Genomic DNA, 26334 nt, shown 5'->3' with positions numbered 1-26334 from the left:
TATGGCGGTGGATAAAAATCACAAGTATTAAACATAGAGCAGCTTCAACCTATCGATGAATGATGTGAGCCGAAATTGCTGTTTCGGGAAGCCATATGTCACAAGTGGTTACGGAACGTACAGATTTTTAAGCGCTCCATTTAATCGTTGACGGCCCTTAATTGGAGTGCCTCAAATGTGCCTTGATGTATTCCTCGGGAGTAACTGTAATGTCATTATTGCAGGGGCGTTTAGCTTTAGTGTGAGGTGATTGCATTATACTTCTGCCAGAAGCAATGCTCTCCAGAAAAAAATATCTTTTTTCCCCCAGACTTGCCGTTCCCGATACGCCAATTACTTCCATTCATCTGTATTTCTGCTCCACTTCTTTCGGCATTCTCGTAATTAAACTGAGTGCGGATTCCAATTGGCGGCTTTCGAGTGACAAGCACGCTGAAGTCGCAAACGAGAACGGCTTCGGTTACCTTTTCAGAATTACCGCCAGATGCGGGCAATTGTATCGCTTCGCTGAAGAGGTCCCGTTGAGGCAGCATGTGCGCGGGGGCTGTTAGGTGGTGCCCGCCGGCGGAAATTGGATCCTTTGAGCGATCAAAGCGAAGAAAATGAGCCGGCCGCCGAGGAGTTGTAAGAGACACAGAGGCGCGCGTAATCAGCGCTTGTCGAAAAAGTCATTAAGGGGACAAACGGTGCCCGCAACTTTCATTTCCGAAATCATTCCTACGCTAGAGGACTCGCTGAATTACAGCTTGTATGCTAAAAGCTACAAGACGAAATATTTTGGTGGTCCTTCGCCGTTTCTTTTCTGTACAGGTCAATCATAAACATATAAAATACAACATCAATGTAAAGCTTCTCTGAAAGCAGTGGTTCCAAACCCTTCTGAGGCTATTACCCTGAGTTCAATCTGCTTACACTAAGGTAACAAAAATCATGGGATAGCGAAATGGAGATATACAAATGGCGGTAGCGTCGCGCACACAAAGTATAAAAGGGCAGTGAACTGGCAGAGGTGTCATTTGCAGTCACGTGATTCTCTGGAAAAGTTTCCGACGTGATCATGCCGCACGACGGGAATTAACAGATTTTGAACGCGGACTGTCAGTTGGAGGTAGACGCTATGCCCGCGCACCCACCGTCCTTGCGACTGAACAGATATCGCTTCGACGTTTCCCCCCGGCAGCTGAGCTTGAAACCTTCCCGTCTCCTCTATATCTCTTTTTCTATTACGCAACCTTCCCTTCTACAAAACCTATGAAACCTTTCCTTAGGATTTCTATCTCTTGCTTAATAATAACAAATGAAATGCGACTGAACAGATATCGCTTCGACGTTTCCCCCCGGCAGCTGAGCTTGAAACCTTCCCGTCTCCTCTATACCTCTTTTTTTATTACGCAACCTTCCCTTCTACAATAACCTATGAAACCTTTCCTTAGGATTTCTATCTCTTGCTTAATAATAACAAATGAAATCTTCCCTTTGAAATTTATTCTCTTTCTCAATCTTCGCAAACAAATTTAATTGCTGCATATTAAAAGTGATTTTCTGATTATTTCGATGAAACATAGAATGTGTCGTCGTCATGGCCCTCAGTCGTTATCTGCAATAACCCAAAACTGTTCCTTACCTTTTTTACTGTTACTGGATCGCCATCTGACTGCTGCATCGAACTGCGACATGAATATACTTACTCTGGTTTACTATGCTCTATTAACTGCTGGTGGGCTATCTTAATAAGTGGCTGTATTTATTACCAAAGCTGAGGTTACTCTTTAATTAATTTGACTGAAGTTATGTAATTCATAGTTACACTTTTTCTTGACAACAATAAAATTTTTGCAAAGTTTAACGTTGATGGTTTTTGGGATGGTTTGTAATCAGTAATGCAACATTGCTGGCTATTTCCAAGATGACAAATATTAATTATTCCTACTTAATCCCATTAAAAAACTATAAACATCTTTCATAAATTGTGGTTTGACAATAGACAATAGAAATATACACGTCTTACAAGCTGATCTCAAAAATCTGTGTATATACTGTCCCGGCTAGTTAAGAACCATTTCCTGCCGTGTGGGTCGGGCATAAAACATCTCTGAATCACGTTGTGAATCCAGTCGTGTGAACTAGCAGTTGAAAATTGATCGCGTTTTTCCAGAGATAATTCATACACTTTCAACCACGACGGATCCAAAGACAGTTTTGTTTTTTATTACTCTGGAGTAAGAAATCAATTCAGTACCAGCCTATTTTTACCGTTTCTCTGAGTAATTTGATTTAGTTACTTTAGCAGTCTGTGTGCATTCGTTGAATCTTATTTAATATGTTTGTAAAAGGATTATCAGCTTCCTTCAATAACCGTTGAATGTTCACAGATATTACTGTCTATTTACTACCTGATTATGGAATTTAGTAAACTCCGGGAATGTCTCGTTTACCTCTGTTTTATTCACACAATTAAGTTCTTAAATTAATGAGAGGTGGCACTGGGGAATCAATGAAAGGAGAGATGATCCTAGTGTGTATTGTTTCGGTATGATAACAGTAAGTACTACATTCCATCGTGTAACTATCACCAAAGATATGCTTTCCCATGAAACTGTCCTTTGCCGTTGACGTCCGATAAATTATAAATATGTCTCTGGGCCTTACAATGTCTAAGCTTCTCAATTCTCACGACACAATGTTAATTATGGGTTCGAATCCTTTCAGTGTCTATTCAGCACGAGTTCAATCTCTTAACGGGCACTATTTTTCACTTCTCGTTTATTACCGGCATCACCTTGACAACGAGCGGCAAAGATACTAGTGTGATAAGTTTCACACTATTTTCGGTCCCAATACTCTTTCATAATTTGCATACAGCAAAAAAGTCCTAATTCAACATAAAAGTTTCCGTATTGTCAATAAATCTCTTCACAGTCGTAAGTATACGATCGTAGCGGTTCGTTTAACACGTACAATCACCATTCACTTGAATATCAATGTTCGTACACCCAATCACCTCTAATTGACTCCGTCTCTAAATTTATCAAATGGTTCAAATGGCTGTGAGCACTATGGGACTTAACATCTATGGTCATCAGTCCCCTAGAACTTAGAACTACTTAAACGTAACTAACCTAAGGACATCACACACATCCATGCCCGAGGACATCACACAACACCCAGTCATCACGAGGCAGAGAAAATCCCTGATCCCGCCGGGATCTAAATTTCTCCCAAAATAATCTATTCTCCACCACTCCAATGTCTAATCCAGTTCTGAGAATGTAATTTAATTAGGCTTCTAAACCCGAAATTCCGACTACCACGGAAGAATTGCGGACACACTCGCCACCGCTGAAAACAAAAACTCAGGATGTCAAACAATTCTGCGCATTGGTTTATATATTACATTCAAAACAAAACGCACCTCTGTTGTGTCTTCCTTCCTTGGGTCCCTTTTCGACTACTTTGCGTTACTCTAGTTCGAAAATCTACTCTTTGTAAAATTTTAACTAGCTATTACTTCGAAGTACTACTACCTTTTTTTGGCTTTTAGGTCATTTCGTATTAAAAAATTTAATCTAATACTCGTTTCTCTAGAGAGCGGTTACAACGCACGAGAGACTACATTTAAGAAATCATTAGCGAGTTTAGTATTCCGAGATCCACAGTGTCAAGAGCGTACCGAGAATGCCAAATTTCTGGCGCTCTCTCTCACCATGGACAACGGAGTGGCCAACGGCCTTCACTTAACGACCGATAACAGCAGCGTTTGCGTAGAGATGTCAGTGACAACAGACAGGCAACGCTTCGTGAAGTAACCTCAGAAATCAATGTAGTACGTGTGGCGAACGTATTCGCAAGGACATTGCGGCGAAACTGGGCGTTAATGGGCTATGGCAGCAGACGACCGACGCGAGTGCCTTGCTAACACCATGATATCGCCTGCACCGCCTCTCCTGAACTCGTGATCATTTCCGTTGGATCCTACAACACTGGAAAACAGTGGCCCGATCCGATGAGTCCCGATTTCAGTTGGTAAGAGCTGATGGTAGGGTTCGAGTTAGGCGCAGACCCCACGAAGACATGGATCCAAATTGTCAATAAGACACTGTGCAAGCTGGTGGTGGCTCAGTAATGGTGTAGGCTGTGTTTACATGGAGCGGACTGCGTCCTCTGGTCCAACTGAACTGCACCACGACACCGGGCTCAGTTGTTCGCAATTGGTTCGAAGAACAGTCTGGACAATTCGGGCGAATGATTGGCCGCCTAGATCGCCCTGGCATGAATTCCATCGAACATTTGTGGGACATAATTGAGAGATAAGCTCGTAATTATCGACGGCTATAGAGGCAGCTTGACTAATTATTTCTACAGTGGTCATCCAGCGACTTGTTGAGTCCTAGCCGGCCGGAGTGGCCGAGCGTTTCTAGGCGCTACAGTCTGGAACCGTGAGACCGCTACGGTCGCAGGTTCGAATTCTGCTTCGAACATGGATGTGTGTGATGTCCTTAGGTTAGGTTAGGTTTAAGTAGTTCTAACTCTAGGGGACCGATGACCTCAGAAGTTAAGTTCCATAGTGCTCAGAGCCATTTGAACCATTTTTTATTGAGTCCATGCTGCGTAGAGTTACTGCACTAAGGCGGGCAAAAGGAGGTTTGATACGATACTGGAGATACCCCACGACGTTTGTAACCTGAGTTATTAGCCAGTAACCGACGCCCCTTGTCCCCTCCATAAACAACATTAGGCCAAACTAAAGTTAAGAAACACAAAAAAAATTCTTTGAACACTTCTACTTTTAAAATGACGAAAGACAGATGATATGTAGGGTTACATGCGTTCTATTAAACATGAACTAATGAGTCAATTAGGCAATTAGTACTGTATAGTCCAAAAGGTTTTTTATTGTTTTTTAGAATGATGAAGAGGTTCTCCCTGCATCGCGATTTTTTTTTTTTTTTGTGTAGAATGGTGAAGCAGTTCTCAGTGCATCGTGAGTGATGCCTACAATTCCTTCCCAGGAAAGAAATTGAGGGTAGATACAAAAGATGCTTTTCTGTACCACTTTTCGCCACAGTGACATCTGCTTCAACGACACACTGCATTCCCGTCTAAAATCAACCAAGTTAATACAGTAATAATTGGTAGCATTCAGCCGTAACTTTTGTCCGCCCAAAGCTCAACAACGCATTTCGACCGCCCAAAGCTCAACAACACGTTTCGAGAGACAATGCTTTTATCATCAGGTCGTAAAAGCTACCTCGTGATGTTAAGACGCTAGAAAATCTACCAAAACAATCGCTGAGTTCATAAAATGAAACAGAACAAGAACATATTGACCATGGGTCCTCGTCCTACCGAGCGAGGTGGCGCAGTGGTTAGCACACTGGACTTGCATTCGGGAGGACGACGGTTCAATCCCGTCTCCGGCCATCCTGATTTAGGTTTTCCGTGATTTCCCTAAACCGCTTCAGGCAAATGCCGGGATGGTTCCTTTGAAAGGGCACGGCCGATTTCCTTCCCCATCCTTCCCTCACCCGAGCTTGCGCTCCGTCTCTAATGACCTCGTTGTCGACGGGACGTTAAACACTAACCACCACCACCACCATCCTCGTCCTACATTAAAATCGCCTTATGTCAGTGGCCGTCCTATCTCACGTAGCACACTGCTCAGTAAAGAGATATCCCTGATACCAGTTCTTGTAGCCACAGCAGATTACGAAGCATGAAAGTCATTTGTGCAATCAAATCACGAGGTGGGAGACTTTCCAAACTTGTAGCCAGCGGCCGTGTCGCAGAGTCAACACGAGCAGTGGAGGCTATAAGCCATGTACTGCCAAGAACAACTTGAACATTAGTTAATCCAAAATTCAAATTTCCACCTCGAAACACAGTTTGACAACGAAGAAGATTAATAATCTTTACAGTACCAACATTCATATTATGCTTCGTCTCTGTACTTTGTGTAATGATATAAGAGCCGTTACATCCGCAATGGATAATATCAAAACAACCGCGATAAAATGTGTATACTATACTTATTGTATGTAAGTCGAGTGCATGACTCCTTTTTTATAAAGTGGCAGAAATTAGAAGATTTCACGTTGCTAATTTTTCGTGTACACTATTAATAGTAATTATAAAAATAATACTAATATTGTGTCGACTCTGCAACAGTAAAGTAGCCATTATGTGATTACTGTTGCATTCTATTGTTAGTTAGTTCATTACTGTTACGATGTAAGCAATGAAGTAATTTCTGGTCCGTGGGAACTACGTACAATACGGAAAAGGCATTTTGCTGACATATTTAAGGATTTGTGATGTAAATATCTCAGTCTTACTATCATGGACGCATGGTACAAAGTCTAAAGTACGTACGTGTATAGTGGTTGGACTAAACCAGGAAGATTTTGCTCATATATTTGCTTCACAAGCTGTAATCTTCACCACAGTGTTTCGCGCCTTAATGCTGGTAATTGCTGAGGTGGGGTGGAGGACTAATTGTTGATAATATATGTAATCAGTATTATAGTCTCACTAAATAGTGACATTAGTAATTATCTTTCTAAAAACCCGTTTGTTTTCACCCCTCGGGTAATGTAATTTTGCCCCTCAGTGGGTGATGACCCCCAGACAGGAAACCACTTATTTAAAATAATCTTCCTTGTAATACAGGACGTTGTTTCAAATGGAAAGAATGTAATATCATGCGAACCACTGTGTCACGTAATAGGATTTTTTTTTTTTCATCAGTCTACTGACTGGTTTGATGCGGCCCGCCACGAATTCCTTTCCTGTGCTAACCTCTTCATCTCAGAGTAGTACTTGCAACCTACTTCCTCAATTATTTCCTTGACGTATTCCAATCTCTGTCTTCCTCTACAGTTTTTGCCCTCTACAGCTCCCTCTAGTACCACGGAAGTCATTCCCTCATGTCTTAGCAGATGTCCTATCATCCTGTCCCTTCTCCTTATCAGTGTTTTCCACATATTCCTTTCCTCTCCGATTCTGCGTAGAACCTCCTCATTCCTTACATTATCAGTTCACCTAATTTTCAACATTCGTCTATAGCACCACATCTCAAATGCTTCGATTCTCTTCTGTTCCGGTTTTCCCACAGTCCATGTTTCACTACCATACAATGCTCTACTCCAGACGTAAATCCTCAGAAATGTCTCCCTCAAATTAAGGCCGGTATTTGATATTAGTAGACTTCTCTTGGCCAGAAATGCCTTTTTTGCCATAGCGAGTCTGCTTTTGATGTCCTCCTTGCTCCGTCCGTCATTGGTTATTTTATTGCCTAGGTAGCAGAATTCCTTAACTTCATTGACTTAGTGACTATCAATCCTGATGTTAAGTTTCTCGCTGTTCTCATTCTACTACTTCTCATTACCTTCGTCTTTCTCCGATTTACTCTCAAACCATACTGTGTACTCATTAGACTGTTCATTCCGTTCAGCAGATCATTTAATTCTTCTTCACTTTCACTCAGGATAGCAATGTCATCAGCGAATCGTATCATTGATATCCTTTCACCTTGTATTTTAATTCCTCTCCTGAACCTTTCTTTTATTTCATCATTGCTTCCTCGATGTACAGATTGATGAGTAGGGGCGAAAGGCTACAGCCTTGTCTTACACCCTTCTTAATACGAGCACTTCGTTCTTGATCGTCCACTCTTATTATTCAATCTTGGTTGTTGTACATATTGCATATGACCCGTCTCTCCCTATAGCTTACCCCTACTTTTTTCAGAATCTCGAACAGCTTGCACCATTTTATATTGTCGAACGCTTTTTCCAGGTCGAGAAATCCTATGAAAGTGTCTTGATTTTCCTTTAGCCTTGCTTCCATTATTAGCCGTAACGTCAGATTGCCTCTCTCGTCCCTTTACTTTTCCTAAAGCCAAACTGATCGTCACCTAGCGCATTCTCAATTTTCTTTTCCATTCTTCTGTATATTATTCTTGTAAGCAGCTTCGATGCATGAGCTGTTCAGCTGATTGTGCGATAACTTTCGCACTTGTCAGCTCTTGCCGTCTACGCAATTGTGTGGATGATGTTTTTCCGAAAGTCAGATGGTATATCGCCAGACTCATATATTCTAAACACCAACGTGAATAATCGTTTTGTTGCCACTTCCCCCAATAATTTTAGAAATTCTGATGGAATGTTATCTATCCCTTCTGCCTTATTTGACCATAAGTCCTCCAAAGCTCTTTTAAATTCCGATTCTAATACTGGATCCCCTATCTCTTCTAAATCGACTCCTGTTTCTTCTTCTATCACATCAGACAAATCTTCACCCTCATAGAGGCTTTCAATGTATTCTTTCCACCTATCTGCTCTCTCCTCTGCATTTAACAGTGAAATTCCCGTTGCACTCTTAATGTTACCACCGTTGCTTTTAATGTCACCAAAGGTTGTTTTGACTTTCCTGTAGGCTGAGTCTGTCCTTCCGACAATCATATCTTTTTCGATGTCTTCACATTTTTCCTGCAGCCATTTCGTCTTAGCTTCCCTGCACTTCCTATTAATTTCATTCCTCAGCGACTTGTATTTCTGTATTCCTGATTTTCCCGGAACAAGTTTGTACTTCCTCCTTTCATCAATCAACTGAAGTATTTCTTCTGTTACCCATGGTTTCTTCGCAGCTACCTTCTTTGTACCTACGTTTTCCTTCCCAACTTCTGTGATGGCCCTTTTTAGAGATGTCCATTCCTCTTCAACTGTATTGCCTACTGCGCTATTCCTTATTGCTGTATCTATAGCGTTAGAGAACTTCAAACGTATCTCGTTATTCCTTAGTACTTCCGTATCCCACTTCTTTGCTTATTGATTCTTACTGACTAATGTCTTGAACTTCAGCCTACTCTCCATCACTACTATATTGTGATCTGAGTCTATATCTGCTCCTGGGTACGCCTTACAATCCAGTATCTGATTTCGGAATCTCTGTCTGACCATGATGTAATCTAACTGAAATCTTCCCGTATATCCCGGCCTTTTCCAAGTATACCTCCTCCTCTTGTGATTCTTGAACAGGGTATTCGCTATTACTAGCTGAAACTTGTTAATAGAACTCAATTAGTCTTTCTCCTCTTTCATTCCTTGTCCCAAGCCCATATTCTCCTGTAACCTTTTCTTCTACTCCTTCCCCTACAACTGCATTCCAGTCGCCCATGACTATTAGAGTTTCGTCCCCCTTTACATACTGCATTACCCTTCCAATATCCTCATACACTTTCTCTAGCTGTTCATCTTCAGCTTGCGACGTCGGCATGTATACCTGAACTATCGTTTTTTGTCGGTGTTGGTCTGCTGTCGATTCTGATTAGAACAACCCGGTCACTGAACTGTTCACAGTAACACACCATCTGCCCTACCTTCCTATTCATAACGAATCCTACACCTGTTATACCATTTTCTGCTGCTGTTGATATTACCCGATACTCATCTGACCAGAAATCCTTGTCTTCCTTCCACTTCACTTCACTGATCCCTACTATATCTAGATTGAGCCTTTGCATTTCCCTTTTCAGATTTTCTAGTTTCAAGCTTCTGACATTCCACGCCCCGACTCGTAGAACGTTATCCTTTCGTTGATTATTCAATCTTCTTCTCGTGGTTACCTCCCCCTTGGCAGTCCCCTTCCGGAGATCCGAATGGGGGACTATTCCAGAATCTTTTGCCAATGGAGAGATCATCATGACACTTCTTCAATTACAGGCCACATGTCCTGTGGATACACGTTACGTGTCTTTAATGCAGTGGTTTCCATTGCCTTCTGCATCCTCATGTCGTTGATCATTGCTGATTCTTCCGCCTTTAGGGCCAATTTCCCACCCCTAGGACAAGAGAGTGCCCTGAACCTCTATCCGCTCCTCCGCCCTCTTTGACAAGGCCGTTGGCAGAATGAGGCTGACTTCTTATGCCGGAAGTCTTCGGCCGCCAATGCTGATTATTTATCAAAATTTAGGCAGTGGCGGGGAACGAACCCGGGACCGAAGACGTTTTGATTATGAATCAAAGACGCTACCCCTAGACCACGGGTGTCCTCAATATACAAAGGAGGTTTCTCAGGTGTGATAAGGAAATTATCGCCGATGGATGGTTGTAAGAAAGTGCAGAAAGACGTGTACAAAACTTCCACTTGGTGTAATAAATGTGGACTTTCTTTAAACGAGAATAAATCCTAGTTAATGCTTATAACAAAGAGGAAGAAACCTATACTACCTGGCTACAAGGTTAGTCTTATTCTGGCACCGAAAGCATAGCATAAATTGGCTGCACCGCTATTAATTATTTAATTTGTAATGAGGTCTTCAGTGCTTAACATTTGATGATCTGTCCTCGAAACAGACGTTTATCATTCATTTAAAGTAAGTTGCATCGAAACCCTCATCCACTTCTACAGTTATAAGATACTACTTACCTTATTTTTTCGTTGGTGGCCTCTTTGTCTCCTATTTTTCATACCAATAAACATTAACTAGTGAAAGGATTGTGTTTTTAAGGTGTCTTTAAACCGTTATTTTACCAAATATAGTTTTTGAACTTCGAAACAACTGAACTCACTAATATTTGCACACACTGAACTGTTAACAAAAGAGACTTCTGCTTTCAACAGTATTACGAAAACACATTGTTTTCATTTACAATAGCTCTTCCGCCAAGACTGTCGATTTCAAACCTCATTCCCATCTGGACTGTGTACAGTGAAGAGGTACACACATATAATATTAAGTCAAAGAGGTTATACCTGTGTTCATAATAATCGCCGGAACAGTTGTGAAATAAATAATAAAAATGAATTTACAGAAATTTAAATAAAAAGCCTCAACATTAATTAAAATATGTATAATTCTTCGTTGAAACGGGAGATTAAAATCGTGTGGCGGGCCGAGACTAGAAACTGAGAACTTTTGCTTCTCATATACTAGTGCTCCTACCCTTCCAAACTTCACAGAAGCCCTCTTGCGAACCTTGCAGAACTAGCACTCCAAATCAAATGGCTCTAAGCACTATGGGACTTAACTGCTGAGGTCATAAGTTCCCTAGAACTTAGAACTACTTAAACCTAACCAACCTAAGGACATCACACACACCCATGCCCGAGGCAGGATTCGAACCTGCGACCGTAGCAGCAGCGCGGTTCCGGACTGAAGCGCCTAGAACCGCTTGCGCAGCCCCACCCGCCGGAGGTTCGAGTCCTCCCTCGGGCATGGGTGTGTGCTGTTCTTAACACAGGTTAGTTTAATTAGTGTGTAAGTCTAGGGACCGATGACTTCAGCAGTTTGGTGGCGCAGTGGTTAGCACACGCATTCGGGAGGATGACGCGTCCGGCCATCCTGATTAAGGTTTTCCGTGATTTCCCTTAATTGCTTCAGGCAAACGCCGGGATGGTTTCTTTGAAAGGGCGCGGCTAACTTCCTTCCCCTGCCTTTCCTGATAAAAAAACGCTGGCACGGTAGCTCAGCGTGTTGGGTTAGAGAGCTGGCTAGTCTCTGTAATAAAAAAACAGTGTTATGTGACGTCCGCTACGACCAAGTCGGTAGAGCACTTGCCCGCTGAAGGCAAAGGTCCCGAGTTCGAGTCTGGCTCATAGTTTTAATCTGCCAGAAATTTTCATATCAGCGCTCTCTTCACTGCAGAGTGAAAATCTTATTCTGGAAGCTAATTCTTTATAAGTATGTGTATATAAGAAGTTATTTATATCCAACTGGACATATCGATACTCACTGGTATCATAGGTATGCATTACAAGTTGTACAAGAAAACTGTCTTTGTTAATATTTATAACCATGTTGTGGTCATTTAACTCTCTGTCACACAATGGCTTTTACTGTTAACATATGTCTGCGTAAAAGTAATAAAAGAACTTTTGACATGCTGTTTCTATTCTTGAAGACTGAATACCATTATTCTTATGTTGAAAGTATCACCTGATTTTTGTTCTGCGCCAGAAGTGGTGGTTTCCGGAACATGCCAATAATGTGTGCTGTAGTACCTGTATAATGACGGACAACTGCTGTTTGTGTGTATCGCTCCCACCTCGGTGACGTCACCTTAAATTTGTGTTTTGATATTAGTGGGAAGGTGATTATATTAAATGAGAAACTTTGAGTTGTATTCGTTTTCGAGTTAGACTCTCATCCATCACTGTGCGACCGTCGCTACCATGCAACTCTCCCGCTGGCGTACCTTTTATCTGTGTTGTCATTACGTGAACATCACACAAGGCCTCACATGTGATGGTCTGTCGAGCACAACATTTTTCTGGTGAGCTTCACAATACTTATATAAGTAAGCCACTGGAATTTAATTATGTGTCTATCAATAAATACAATTCCTGAGGAATATCGCTCCAAATTCTGTCCGATTGGCGCGTTAGACCGTCAAACTCTCGAGACAGTTGGAGAGCCTTGCACATAATAGTCCAAATGTTCCCAGTTGGGGTAAGATCCGGCCATATTACTGGCAAAGGTAGCGTTTGGCAAGCACGAAAACACGCAATAGAAACTCACGCCGTTTGCGGGAGACCATTATGTTGCTGAAATCTAAGCCCACGATGGCTTGGCATGGAGGGCGACAAAATAGGGCGTAGAATATCGACGGTGTACCGCTGTGCTGCAAGTGTGCCGTGGATGACAACCAAAGGGGTTTTGCTATGAAACTAAATGCCACCTCAGATCATCACTCCTGGTTCTCAGATCATAAGGCGGGCGATACTCAGATTGGTATCACGCCTCTGGCTGGGGCGTCACAAGATACTTCTTCGACCTGGAATCTCATTTACTGGAGTAGAGTTGTTTTCAGTGATAAGTCCCGCTTTGAGTCGAGTCCCCACGACGGTCGAAGACGTGGCTTTGCCCAACTAAGGACATTTGGAGCAGTGTGGGCAGAGCCTTCCAACCATCTAGGGATTCTAAGGATCTAACACGCCAGATGGATAGAATTTGGCACGACATCCCTCAGAAAGACATCCAACAACTCTATTAATCAATGCCAACCCGAATAAGTGTTTTAGAAGGGCCAGAGGTGGACCAAAGCATAACTGATATGCTCAATTTGTGAGGCTCCTTCTCGAGAATAAACCATTTGTTTTTCTGTACATGTACATATATACATTACATCTACCGATGTCCGACGCTGAGTGGTCAGCATGGCTGACTGCCATATGGAGCACCAGGGCTCAGTTCCCAGTACTGCCAGGGATTTTTTCCTTGGTGTTGTCAGATGTAAAATTACACCGTTCTACTCAGCAACACGGGCACTGCAGTATCGTATTTATGCCAACAGCCTTGCGGCAGTGGTCACGCCGGTTCCCGTCGGATCACCGAAGTTGGGCGCTGTTGGGCTGGGCTAGCTCTTGGATAGGTGACCATCCTGTCTGCCAAGCGCTGTTGACGAGCATGGTGCACTCAGCACTTGAGAGGCAAACTGAGGAGCTACTTGACTGACAAGTAGCGGCTCCGGTCTCTTAAACTGACATACGGTCGGGAGAGCGCTGTGCTGACCACATGCCCCTCCATATCCGCATCCTGTCACGCCTGTCAGCTGATAATTACATGGCAGCCGGTCGGTATCATTGGGCCTTTGTCGCCTGTTTCGCCGGAGTTTAGTGTAGTTTAGTAATATTGTATTTATCCGCCAATACCGGGCAGCGACTTTCAGTTAAAATAGCCTCCCTTGTTCTGGAATTAAGTAATGTGTGTACAAGGACAGGTTCTGACGCATGAACGACTGCATATGGAAGTTTGGATGTGGCCGTGAGTCGTGCGCGGATGACCATAGCGGTTAAGGCGACCGCTCGCGTAGCTTGGGAAATCCGGTTTCGAGGCCGGTCCGGCCCAGATTTTCATTGTTGTCATTACGTCATACAGCTGATGGTTGTTAGTATTCATAACTGCAAATACATTTCTTGTATAACAGTACATATTTTGTCCTCGTAGATACGGTCCGAAACTAAATAGATATATTATCAATAAGAAAAGCATCCAAGAAAGAAAGAGCTAACTTTTGTCCTTCGATGTCCACATTTAAAACTCGTCATACACCCACAGAAGATTCTAAAGTAGCTGAAATGGTACAGAATTCACAACAGCAATCCAGAAAGCGAAAAAGGATGGCATTTACCCTCAATCGGTAGAGTCCTGGAGGTCCAAAGGCAGAGTGAAGTAATGATCTACTAAAACTCAGAAGCAGAACAACTTCTGGATGTGAAATCTAGGTAGTGAGGTCATGTTCAAGTTCCTCTTCAGTTTATTCTTACACGTCTGACATTGCGACCCCTTTCCGGGGATCTTCTTCAGGATCTGAGAGCCCTGGTTCGCTGAACACTCACAGACCGGTGACGTATTCATTTACAGGAGTGAGTTTTCCCGCGCTTGTTCTAAATAAATCGGGTTATTGGTAGATTTTTTTTCCTGCTACTGTTGGTGGGCCATTGCCATTCGATGGACAACAAAAGAGATCAGGAATGTTTTCCACAATATTAGAGGCGGCTTCTAAGTTCTTGTTTGTATCCTTCGTGCACCAGGGTTTGGTATTTGCTTCCCTGATGGCGGGCAGCTACGAAGCTGGCTAACTTCCCATCCACAAATGTTGCACTTCTTGTCTAGCATTCTTTTGCTGTTGAAACGGCAGTTTTCCTGATTTTTCTCTACCTCAGATTTCATACTTGATTTCAAACGCATGTGGCGTTCGGGCTTTGTCATAACTCCTCTTGATGTCCTTCCAGTTTCGAATGTATACACTTTACCACAGCAACAAATTAGTTGGTTAACTTCCGTAGGGTAGAGGTGATCAAGTGCTTTTGTTTTGCACCGAATAAGTTTCTTATTTATTCAGACTGAAACTTCAATGATAGTGGTCATGAAAACTTGCAGACTTACACAAAAGAAGACATTATAGGAAATTCTATGAGAAAGTAGCAAGTGCTGAAGAGCGAGGGAGACAACTATGAATTTACTGAGACACCAACATAAATATAAAGAAGTACTAAATCACACTAAGGGAAACGATAGGAGTAACTCGTGACAAAACACCTTAACAATAAAGTCTGGGAAACACCGTATAAACAGTTGTCAGGAAAAAGAATGTCATCTAAGCTCTTGTTCATTATGAGACAAGGAGACGGTACCATGACAAGAACTTGGGAGTATTCAACGTAACTTTTAATTGGAATGTTGATTCCAGACAACTGCGAAAACGAGACGTGACTACAATAACTGCTAAGACAACAGATGAATTTTCTTTACAGTAATGCTTCTGTAGCAATTCCTTTTGATGAAGGAGAAGTAACGACGACAGTTCTGATGCGGAATTCGAATAAGGCTCCAAGGTCTCCTGGTGTAGAAGCTCAGGCAATGTAGGCAGTGAAAGATAGATGCATGCCATCTTATGCAACGAATGCCTTCTTCAAGGTAAAATGCCAAATGTTTTGCAAGACAGCAGAGATCACTATATTGAGACTATAAAGATCCAACAATAGAGAGGTCAAAAAAATGGCTCTGAGCACTATGGGACTTAACATCTGAAGTCATCAATATCCTTGAACTTAGAACTACTTAAACCTAACTAACCTAAGGACATCACATATATCCGTGCCCGAGGCAGGATGCGAACCTGCGAACGTAGCGGTCGCGCGGTTCCAGACTGAAGCGCCTAGAACCGCTCGGCCACAGCGGCCGATAACGAGATCACATCGGCCAGTATGCCTAATAAACATAATGGGAAAGATAAGAGAAAACCTTATGTGTGGACGATTAGAAACTCACAGGACTCTTGCTGGCATAAACCAGAATCAGTACGGATTTATAAAGGGAAAATCGACGAAGGACGCCTCGAACGAATATGGTGTATCTAAGATCTGGTTCACGATTATGAGAACGATGAGGTTATAAATTAGGTCCCGATACATAAGCCTGCTCCTGACTAGCATCAAATGAATAGTCGAGAATGACGTCACCTTTCGACATGCAGATCTCCGAAGCCTGTATTAAGCTGTAACACATCTTAATCAAATATCTTTTCTGAAAGACATTTATAAAAATCTTTTATGTTATCTTTTATTGAAATTAGAACGTGATCCTAGCTTTTAAGAAGAATTTGTCAAACAACCTTGACAGTGTCAAACGGGCCTAACCAAAGCACCCAAAGTACATTTAATCCGAAGGAGAGCGGGGTGTTGTTTCATATTTAAACCAGGATGCTAGTGCTAATCGTAACAAGAAATGTCACATCACCGCCTCTCTTCCAAAACAAAAGCTAGAGATGAAAAGTTCTAGCCCAGCCAACTCCCCCCACCAACAGGATTCAAAGAGGTACGAATTTTATAGCGCAATGTCACATTACAGACCGGTCTCAAGGAGACAGTATTATTTACACGGTAATTTTATTTTTGAAATTCAGTCAGAGCTACACTCCAACGATGAAAAATTCAAATAACCTCGTAAAAGTGACTACCAGCTTGAAATGTACTGCACAGTGAAATCAAGAACACAGACGCCATTAGCCAATATGCTACTTTTAGCTTTATTTTTAATCGCTAACAGGTGAAATTCATTAGAATTACTTCCTGGTGACGTAACACGTGAGTTCTACATAGATACAGTTTCTTTTGTTGTCACTGAAACCCTGCGATACATTACAATGTCTTTTATTAGGTAAGGAAATTGGTCACAATCTGTAGTAGATTTGGAATGCAAAAACTGTGTCGGGAGCAATTAAGGCAAATAACTTGACAACGAGAAAAGGAATATCGGTGGAGACAGCGATTTTCGGTTCAGAAGTGCTTCACAGTACGTTTTCTGTAGTAGTTAATTACTTCTATTTCTGTATTTAAGGAGTGCATCAGCGACTGAGATATTTTCGACCGACTAGCTCGAGATGGCTTAAGTGCACAGCGGTACGGAGCAGCTATATACAACTACTCCGCCCAGCAGAGCTGTTACAGCTAGTTATGCAAATTCTGATCGCCTTTAGCGCAAGTCCTATCTTGATGATGTGTTAATTGAACGGTGCAGAATTCTGCCCGCTGTCGTTAGCATAACGGGTAACTGGATAATCAAAGTCAACGGCAGATCTCTCCATAACGCCTACCGAGCTACCGTACAAGGTGCGGATAACATTACCACACACATATAAGCACGGGGGAAACCACCTCTGGCGAAGCCCAGAGCCTCTGCCGGCTCTGTTTTTTTGTTGTTGTTTCAGGCATTAAGAAAGCCAGTTAACATCATAGGCGTTGCTATTAACACCAACTGCAGATATTTACAGTATTCTGTGTATTATTTCTTTCTTAAATGTGTGATAGTCTCTCTGACATCTACATGCAGTAATGGAAAAAAAGATTGCAACGTCAAAAAAAATTAATGGACAGTAATCAAATTTCGGTAATATGTTTGTCTAGGTAACATATTTAAGTGATAATATTGCAAGATCACAGGCTAATGTAAGCGCGAGATGAGTATTTACAAATGTGAAATGCTGGTACATCGATAACCGATATAACCGTCAGGCTGAGCTTAGTCCCTACCTCTTTGACTCGATTATGGATGTGCTGGTGAAAGATGTGAAGAAGGATGCGCCGTGGAATAAGATGTTTGCGGATGAAGTGGTTTTTTGTGAGCAGAGCATCGACAGACTTGAGGAAAAGCTGGAGGATTGGTGGAAGGCACTAGAAGAAAGAGGGATGTAAATTAGCAGGACAAAGTCAGAATATTTAGCACTGAAGAATGTGCAAATGAGGTCTTGCAAGATCCAAGACGATGAGGTGAAATCGGTCTGCAAATTTAAATACCTGGGGTCGTACATACAGAGGGACGGAGGACTGAAAAGCGAGATACAACACCGAATAAATTGCGGTTGGAACAACTGGAGAAAAATGAATGGAGTGTTGTGTGACAAGAAGGTGAGCATTGGGTTGAAAGGGAAAGTGTACAAGTCAGTGCATGAAGATATACGGGGCAGAGACATGGCCAATCACAGTAGCCCAGGAAAGGAAGATGGAAGTGGCGGAAATGACGATGCTGAGGTGGATGTGTGGGGTAACAAGGAAGGACAGGATTAGAAATGAATTTGTTAGAGGAGCTGTGGAAGTGGGACCCATGGGGAAAAAGATACAAGAGAGCAGGCTAAGGTGGTACGGACACTTACAGAGAAAAGGGGAAGAGTATATCGGAAACAGAGTTGAAGATATAAAGACTGAAGGAGCGAGAAGGAGAGGAAGACCGAAGATATCCGGGGACCTAAGGGAAAAAGGATGGAAGAAGGAAAGGTAATGGATAGAGTACTATGGAGGAGAAGGATCCAGAAGAGTAACGCCGACCCTACGTGACGTGGGACAAGACGACGATAAAGAAGCAGAAGATAACCGTCAGAATGTTGAACGGAAGCATGAAGACGTGCATGCACTGTGTTGTACAGCTGCCGGTTGTCAGTTTCTAGGATGGCGTTCCATGTTTTTTGTATTTTGTTGGTCAATTAAGGGACGGTTAATACTGTTTGTGGATGCCATTGGAGTTTTCGTCCGATGATGTATCATATGAAGGGCTTATTTCAATAGTGGTACAAGTCCATGTTTGTTCATATTGAGATACAGAGTCCTAAAGTTAAATGAGCGCTGAAAAATCTGCAGTTGAGATACCATAAATATTCAAGCATATGGCTTCTTGCTAGAGATGAACCATTCTTTCTGTTTTTTTGGCTCATTAATTTCAGAAGCATTATAGACAGAAAAGTGGAGGTAATGGACTTGTACCACTATTGAAATAAGCCCTTCATATGTACTTGATGAGAGACTCATCCAGTAACGTAGCAGGCAAGACAATATTCAATACTCCATAGAGCATGTTGGGTTACACCAGTGATATGCGGGAGAGTGTTATCGTGCTAGAAAAAAAAATACGGAAGGCTGTTCATGGATGAGAGCACAACAGGCCGAATCACCAAATTTACAAACAGTTTTGCAGTCAGAGTTCGCGGAATAACCACGAGAATGCTCCGGCTATCATACGAAATCGCAGCCCAGGTCATAAATCCAGGTATAGGAGCAGCATGTCAAGCACGCACACAGATTCGTTGCAGGCCATCAAATGATCTCCTTCTAACCAACACAGGGCCATCACTGGCAGAACTAGCTGTCATCAAAAAACTTAACAAATCTCCATCTTGCACTCCAACGAAATATCGCTTCACACCATTTGTAACCTCCCCCTTACTAATCGACCTATCCTGCTTGCGATATAAAATATGACCGTGGATCGCGTGTATGCCTAATGGAATTTTTCTAATTGGATAAGGCTGTCTTTCCCGAAGAAGTAATACCGATAAGTAGGTGGAAAGTGTACAACCGATCTTTCTGATAGAAAAGTCTATTAGAAATAAAAAAAGTAATTAAACCGAACAGGACTACAATTTGGAAAAATGAAGGTTATTTTGTGCATTCACTCACGAACAATACTGGACAGAAAAGGGGTACCACTGATCATGAATCCAAAAGTTACACTTATAAACGAAAAGGAAATAATTACGGCCGCCAGCCCACTAGCGCGATTTACATCCAAAATCCTGTACAAGATGATGGGAAAAAAAACATTTATTATTAGACACTGACGTGACAAGTTTTCACATTTTTCGACACTAATTTTAAGTGAGTATGTAATGATAAAGAAAACTGAGAAGTCACTTCGACGTTAAGTTTGTCATTAAATTTTGAAAAAGGCAATCGAGTAATGATCTGAAAATATCCACTTAAACTGTATGTTAATATTGAACTTCGTTACGTGAACAATGACTTTCAGAGACCTCAACATAACGTCATCGAAGAAATTTAGAGAACGGCAAGCACTTTTTACTTTGCAGTTGCTTAATTTTCAAATTGGATTTCATATTATAGTCTGAACAACTAAGCCTTTTTTACTGACTTGAACAGAATTAAATACTAGAATATGTACCAAACCAAACAGCCATGTGCTCCAAGCTATATTTAAAATAAATAAAACTTCCGCGCTCTTAATTTGTGCATTTTCTTTAGATTTGGATTTTTTCTAGTAGTCTCAAACTTCGGTTACCATATAAGGAAAAAAGGGAACAAGGACCCTGCTTGGTAACAATGTCTGGGGGTAATGAGGACACAATCGCCTTGAATTTAACTGATTATTATTTAAATAAAGTTCATTACTGAAATCACATTCAGTTGTGCTGCTGGTTTAGCCGTTAATATTTTCTACCAACGAACAGTCTTACTTCAGTGCTGTGCGTGAGACGAAACTCGGAGCCGACGATGAATCTATGTTGCTGGAACTGCTGCTGTTGTTTAAGACGGTAGCATCTTGTGGGGCCACGGCTAATTACAGGAACGGGCAATTGTAATTAATACAGCCTCTTCCGCCCGTCCACTGTCCTTCCTCCTGCTACTAGTCATCTGGCAGGCGCGCGCATGATGCCGCCGAAATGGTACTCTCTACTGCGAGAGCGTTAACACCACACTTCCACCGGCCGAGCGGTTCTAGGCGCTACAGTCTGGAACCGCGCGACTGCTACGGTCGCAGGTTCGAATCCTGCCTCGGGCGTGGATGTGTGTGATGTCCTTAGGTTAGTTAGGTTTAAGTAGGTCTAAGTTCTAGGGGACTGATGACTTCAGCAGTTAAGTCCCATAGTGCTCATAGTCATTTGAACCACACTTCCGCACACTACAAGCGCTGGAACCCGTCTCCCGCTCTCTCCGCGCGCTCTGCGCAACAACTCCCTGCCCAAAGATTTTACAACGCACAAGCACTGCTATTATCGTTGCTAGTCGATGCAAATAACAATTCCTTTGGCTTTTTCCCAGAGCTTATAAGTTTCACAGTAAAAAATAGATAAATACAATGAAACGTCAACAGACTTCTACCTAAATGTACACATACAATGAAGCAATGTCCTTACTTATTAAAAGAAAGTATTTAAATTACAAATATTTACATACAATTAAAAAAAATTATATATCGGTAGCAGGTGCCATGCATTGAAATCGCAGATGGCGGTGGTTTGGGGTCAGTGGATGCACGCTACAGGGCGTCTGGATCAGAGCTGTCCTTGAACTAATCGGTTTGCAACAGTTCATTGTGTGTTGTGCCAACTGGTGCTCATATTACTGCTATAGCTGCAGTATGATGCTCCAGAGCCATATCCCGAACACAATGTTCTCACCTCTGGTTAATGTCACGTGGCCGTCCGGAGCCCGGTCTTCTTGCCACTGTACATTCTTGTCAACATCGCTGCCAGCACTCATGTACAATGGCTGCCTTCCTCCCAAGTCTTTCTGCAGTATCGCAGAAGGAACATCAAGCTTCTCGCAGTCCTATTACACGACTTGGTTCAAACTCTGTGAGGTGTTGATAATGGCGCCTTTGTCGCCTTAACCCTTTGTTGCCTGACGGTACTTAAAAGTACCAGTAAGTTTTGACTTTCATTATTTTCTTCTGGTGCAGTTTCGTGATCTGAGAGCCTGTCGGTACGTAACAGTAACTCTGCTCTACTGTTTCATAGATGTTATTGTGCAATACATAGACCTCTCTGGCGGTCAGAGCTTGAAATTGTTTTTCGCGCGCTGCTGTGAAAGCAGAAGATTGTATGTGCTTGTTTCCATGGTGTTGCCTGAATTTGTGCGCAATTTATTGAAACTTCCGTTGAGTTTTCCATTGTACGTACTTACCTTCTTTGTTTTTTTATAATAGTTTGAAGAATTACGTTACATGTGAATGAGATAAAGTGGAAAATATAAGGCGGACTTATTAGTACCGTCAGGTTGTGTGAACACTTTATTGTAGCAACAATGCATTACCTCTCACTAGTTGTTCTGTCCACTTTTTCTCACACAGAAATCGGTAAATACATTTGCCTTTGGAACAATTAGACAAACAGGAAAGGTTTGCCAGGGAATTTACCTAAAGAAAAATGTCTAAATCAAATCACAGAGAGTCATCTTTAGACCTAACAGTATTTCAATGGAAGGAAAATAAAGTAGTGTATTTTGCGTCAAACTTCCATGGCACTGAACAGAGCGTAGTGACAAAAAATCAGAAAGATGGAACTAAGATGACTATACCATGTCCAGTTATTGTATGTGATTACAATAAAAACATGGGTGGTGTGGATCATGCAGACAGATTACGTTCAACTTATGGTTTTGACAAGCGATGAAAGAAATTGTGGCACCGTCTCTTCTGTGGAGCAATAGAAATTGCTTTTGTCAATGCTTACGTCATTTTCAGTGATCTACATGGGGCACTGCCACTGCTGAAATTCAGGCGTGCTGTGGCACTAGGGCTAATGAATGAACAGCAAGTGCCAAATCTCAAAAAGAGAAACTCTGGTAAAGATGAAATAACTCTCCCAAAGAGAACGAAGGATAACTTTTCTGTTCCGAAGGATGTACGTCTTGGCAACCGAGGAAACCATTTTGTAGTGTTCAGTTGTAAAAGAGGACGATGCGAAATGTGTGCGAAAAATAAAATTCAGTCGAGACCACATTCACAATGTAGTACATGTAAAGTGTATTTGTGCTGCAATGAAAAAAAGAACTGTTTCCTACAATTTCATGAGGTATCACTAACTATGTGATATGTATACACTGTCAAAAATGTATAGCTAAGTTACTATGCATTGTGAAGTTGCTCTAGAATAAATTTATGCGAAATTTAAAAAAAAGATCAGAAATATCATATTTCTGTTAATTAATTTACTAATGTAAAAATATTTAATATTTATGTGGAATAAAATACAAGTTATAAAAATTGGAGCATTTTTCTGCGCATGTTGTGATTCTGTCCATGGAGTCTGACGGTACTTCTGAGTACCAGGAGAGAAAAAAGTTGTGCAAAATAAAATAAAACTTTACAAAAAATCCTACCGTCATTTGAGGCCACAATAGCATAAATTCTGCAAAGAAAATGTTAAAAAGCAAATTTTTTCTTATGTCAGGAAACAAAGGGTTAAAGGCATTCCTGACTAACATCAACTCACCACGCTCAATTTAAAAGGTAACTCACGCTCACGACCGTTGCACCGTGTATTTAAAGCAAACCTGATCTGTATCCTCATGGTGGCCCCACTAGTGCCACCCTTATGCGTCTGGAGCTAATTCTGATTAGACATCATCTTACAGATGAGAAACACACCTATAAAGTTTATGAAGTGCGGACGTGTCCGGAAGAACAGATGCCATATTCATATAGTTAAGGCTAACCTGTCATTGACCTCCTTCTGTGCATTGCGCGAACTCTTACGGGACTCGGTAAGATTGTCTGCCGTGGGTAATGAGTGTATTGGGCAGAGAAACTATGAATGTAGTGTGTGGACATTAAGTTGGGAATGTGGGGTCTTACTGGTAGCGTGAAAGGGATAAATCCCTGCAGTCGCACTATCCTCTGTGCCCTCGGTGGCTCAGATGGGCGTGGGCATTGTAGTAGTTGTTTCCCAATTTTTGAACAGTGCGGAGCTCATGATCCGGGCCGATAAATAATTTAGAAATTTTATTGAAGGTGAGTTGCCGGCGCAGTAGCTCAGTGTGTTCGGTGAGAGAGTTTAGCTACCCTCTGTAATAAATAACGGAGTGAACGGATCAACGAACAGCCTGAACGGGTGTCATCGGACGTCCGCCACGAACAAATTCAACGAACAGCATAGAACAAAATGAGATTTAAAAAAGATGGATAGAGCGTCTGCCATGTAGGCAGGAGATCCCGGGCTCGAGTCCCGGTTGGGGCACACATTTTCAACTCTCCCCGTTGATTTAAATCAACGCCTGTCGATAGCTTAGGGTCTTAATTTAATTATCATTTCATCCTATAAACTTTCGTTTATGCCACACAACTTCTTCTTGGTGTTGCGATTTTTTCCGTCAATGTATTTTCAGTACTCTTGAAAGGTGGCTACACTGAGCCAGAGCGCTAGAGATCGCGCCAGAGAGTTTTGTTCCGCCGCCTCCACTGGCAGTGATTATTGGGAAGTAGTAGTAGGCAGTGCTTGCTGAGATGTGGTAGTGAAAAGTTCTTGTCGAGATGTCGTAGTAGTGAGTGCTTGTTCCATGTTTTATGCAATTATTTGATGGGCTAGATAGCAGATGTTGTTCTAATGGAGATGTTGTAACGTTTAGAGTGGTTTTCGTCAATATATATGAAGGTAACAAAACTCGGTTTTTTTTCTCATTATTTCAATGTCTTGAATAATGCGTCATTACAGGTTCAGTCAACAAAGCATCTGGCTTGTGTTCTTGTATTAGAGTGTAATTCTGGTTTCTTGCGCAATTATAGTATTTCTATTTTTTTATCACTTCAGTATAAATGGTATTTGAAATTTCTTGTCTTATTGAAGAAGAACCGTGCCAGATGTGTACGTTGAGTCATACTTCCACACACAGAATAGTTATACTTGTGCTTTGGTTTCGTAGATTTTATAGTTGCTGGGGATTTAATTAATTGCCACGTGCATGGGGGCTTAATTATTTAATATGCAAATACTTTTTAATTTTTTGATTTAGTAACTGTCTGTTCGGTTACGAAGTCTCATAAACGGTTGGCCCTGACTAGTATTTGTACGCAATCTGACTGCATAGAACAACAACAAAGAATGAAATGAAACTTCCATTAACACAATTAATTAATTAAATCACCAGCAACTATAAAACCTACGAAACCAAAGCACAAGTATAACTGTTCTGTGTGTGGAAGTATGACTCAACGTACACATCTGGCACGGTTCTTCTTCAATAAGACAAGCAATTTCAAATACCATTTATACTGAAGTGATAAAAAAATTAGAAATACTATAAATGCGCAATAAACCAGAATTACACTCTAATACAAGAACACAAGCCAGATGCTTTGTTGACTGAACCTGTAATGACGCATTATTCAAGACATTGAAATAATGAGAAAAAAAACCGAGTTTTGTTACCTTCATATATATTGACGAAAAACACTCTAATCATTACAACATCTCCATTAGAACAACATCTGCTATCTAGCCCATCAAATAATTGCATGACACATAGAACAAGCACTCACTACTACGACATCTCGACAAGAACTTTTCACTACCACATCTCAGCAAGCACTGCCTACTACTACTTCTCAATAATCACTGCCAGTGGAGGCGGCGGAACAAAACTGTCTGGCGCGATCTCTAGCGCTGTGGCTCAGTGTAGCCACCTTTCACTCTTTGTGCTTCTTCTTTCTTAAATGTGTGGTAGCTTCTTTGATGTCTTCTTATTTTCGTCAGCTACATGTCGCCATATGTGCCCCTTTTGTGAAATTTATAGTATTCATTGGTTCTTTCTTTTCCCTAGCATTCATCTCTTTTATCAAGGGATCCGCTTTTTCAGGAGTTGGCAAATTTTATTTTATAATTTTACTCTGTGGCCGGAGGCCCCATCCTGACGCCACAGTCGCCAAGATAGCCTATGGGAGAAGGGGAGGGGGGGGGGAGGTGTGCCCCATCTCTATGTTATAACACAGCATGTTACAGAACCTCCCAAGAACGCCATATGCTGCGACGAGCGCGTGGCTGGGAACAAAGGATGGGCCGAGAGGTAATTAAAGAATGGGAAATCAGGTGACAGTTTGTGAGGTAACGGGCGAGTTGAGGCGCCCTGAAAATATTGTTAAGTTCAGTGTTGGCGTGGCCGTGCGGGCCGCTCGGCATGCCGATCGCATGGTGCCGGACAAGAGGGGTAGCCCCAGCGCGTGGTCCAGCCACCGCATGGCTGGGAATTCCATGGTGACACTGTGTCCATGAAGGAGACAGGCCGGGAGTGCCAAAGATGGCGGACTTTGTAAAACCTTAATGGCAGACGTTTCACAGTTCGTATAGAAATTAACAGCAACCAGATGAATCATGATACCTCAAAAACAAACATGTACATCACCATTATTTGCACGATGATTCTGATGCTGTAATCAGATTTTCAATATCTTTATTAGTTTAAAGTTTAGTATCTGACGATGAATTATACAAGTAACACCCAGCAACGAATTTCCAAAATCTAAACGGTTCATCCGATTTTGTCGACCGATGTGTCTTTAGAAGGCTATTAGTGTAAACCTAAATTGGTATAAATTACAGGCATGTAACTTGAATAGTACATGAGTTATTGGAGGTCAAAGTGGCTGATTACTATTAATCGCGTCAGGCCATAAGTACTCCACAGTTACACGAAAAAACGGTAGCAGCATGCTTAGAAATATATTTATTCGTCTATGTCTTTGTTTATATCAGATATTAACTATTCATGAATAAATTCGAAAAATATTTGCTGTGTTTTAGAAAGCACAGAGACATTAGTCTACTGTACTAC

The sequence above is a fragment of the Schistocerca americana genome, chromosome 1 (genome assembly GCF_021461395.2).
Source record: "Schistocerca americana isolate TAMUIC-IGC-003095 chromosome 1, iqSchAmer2.1, whole genome shotgun sequence".
Lineage (NCBI taxonomy): Eukaryota > Metazoa > Arthropoda > Insecta > Orthoptera > Acrididae > Schistocerca > Schistocerca americana.
This window is presented reverse-complemented; position numbering follows the sequence as displayed.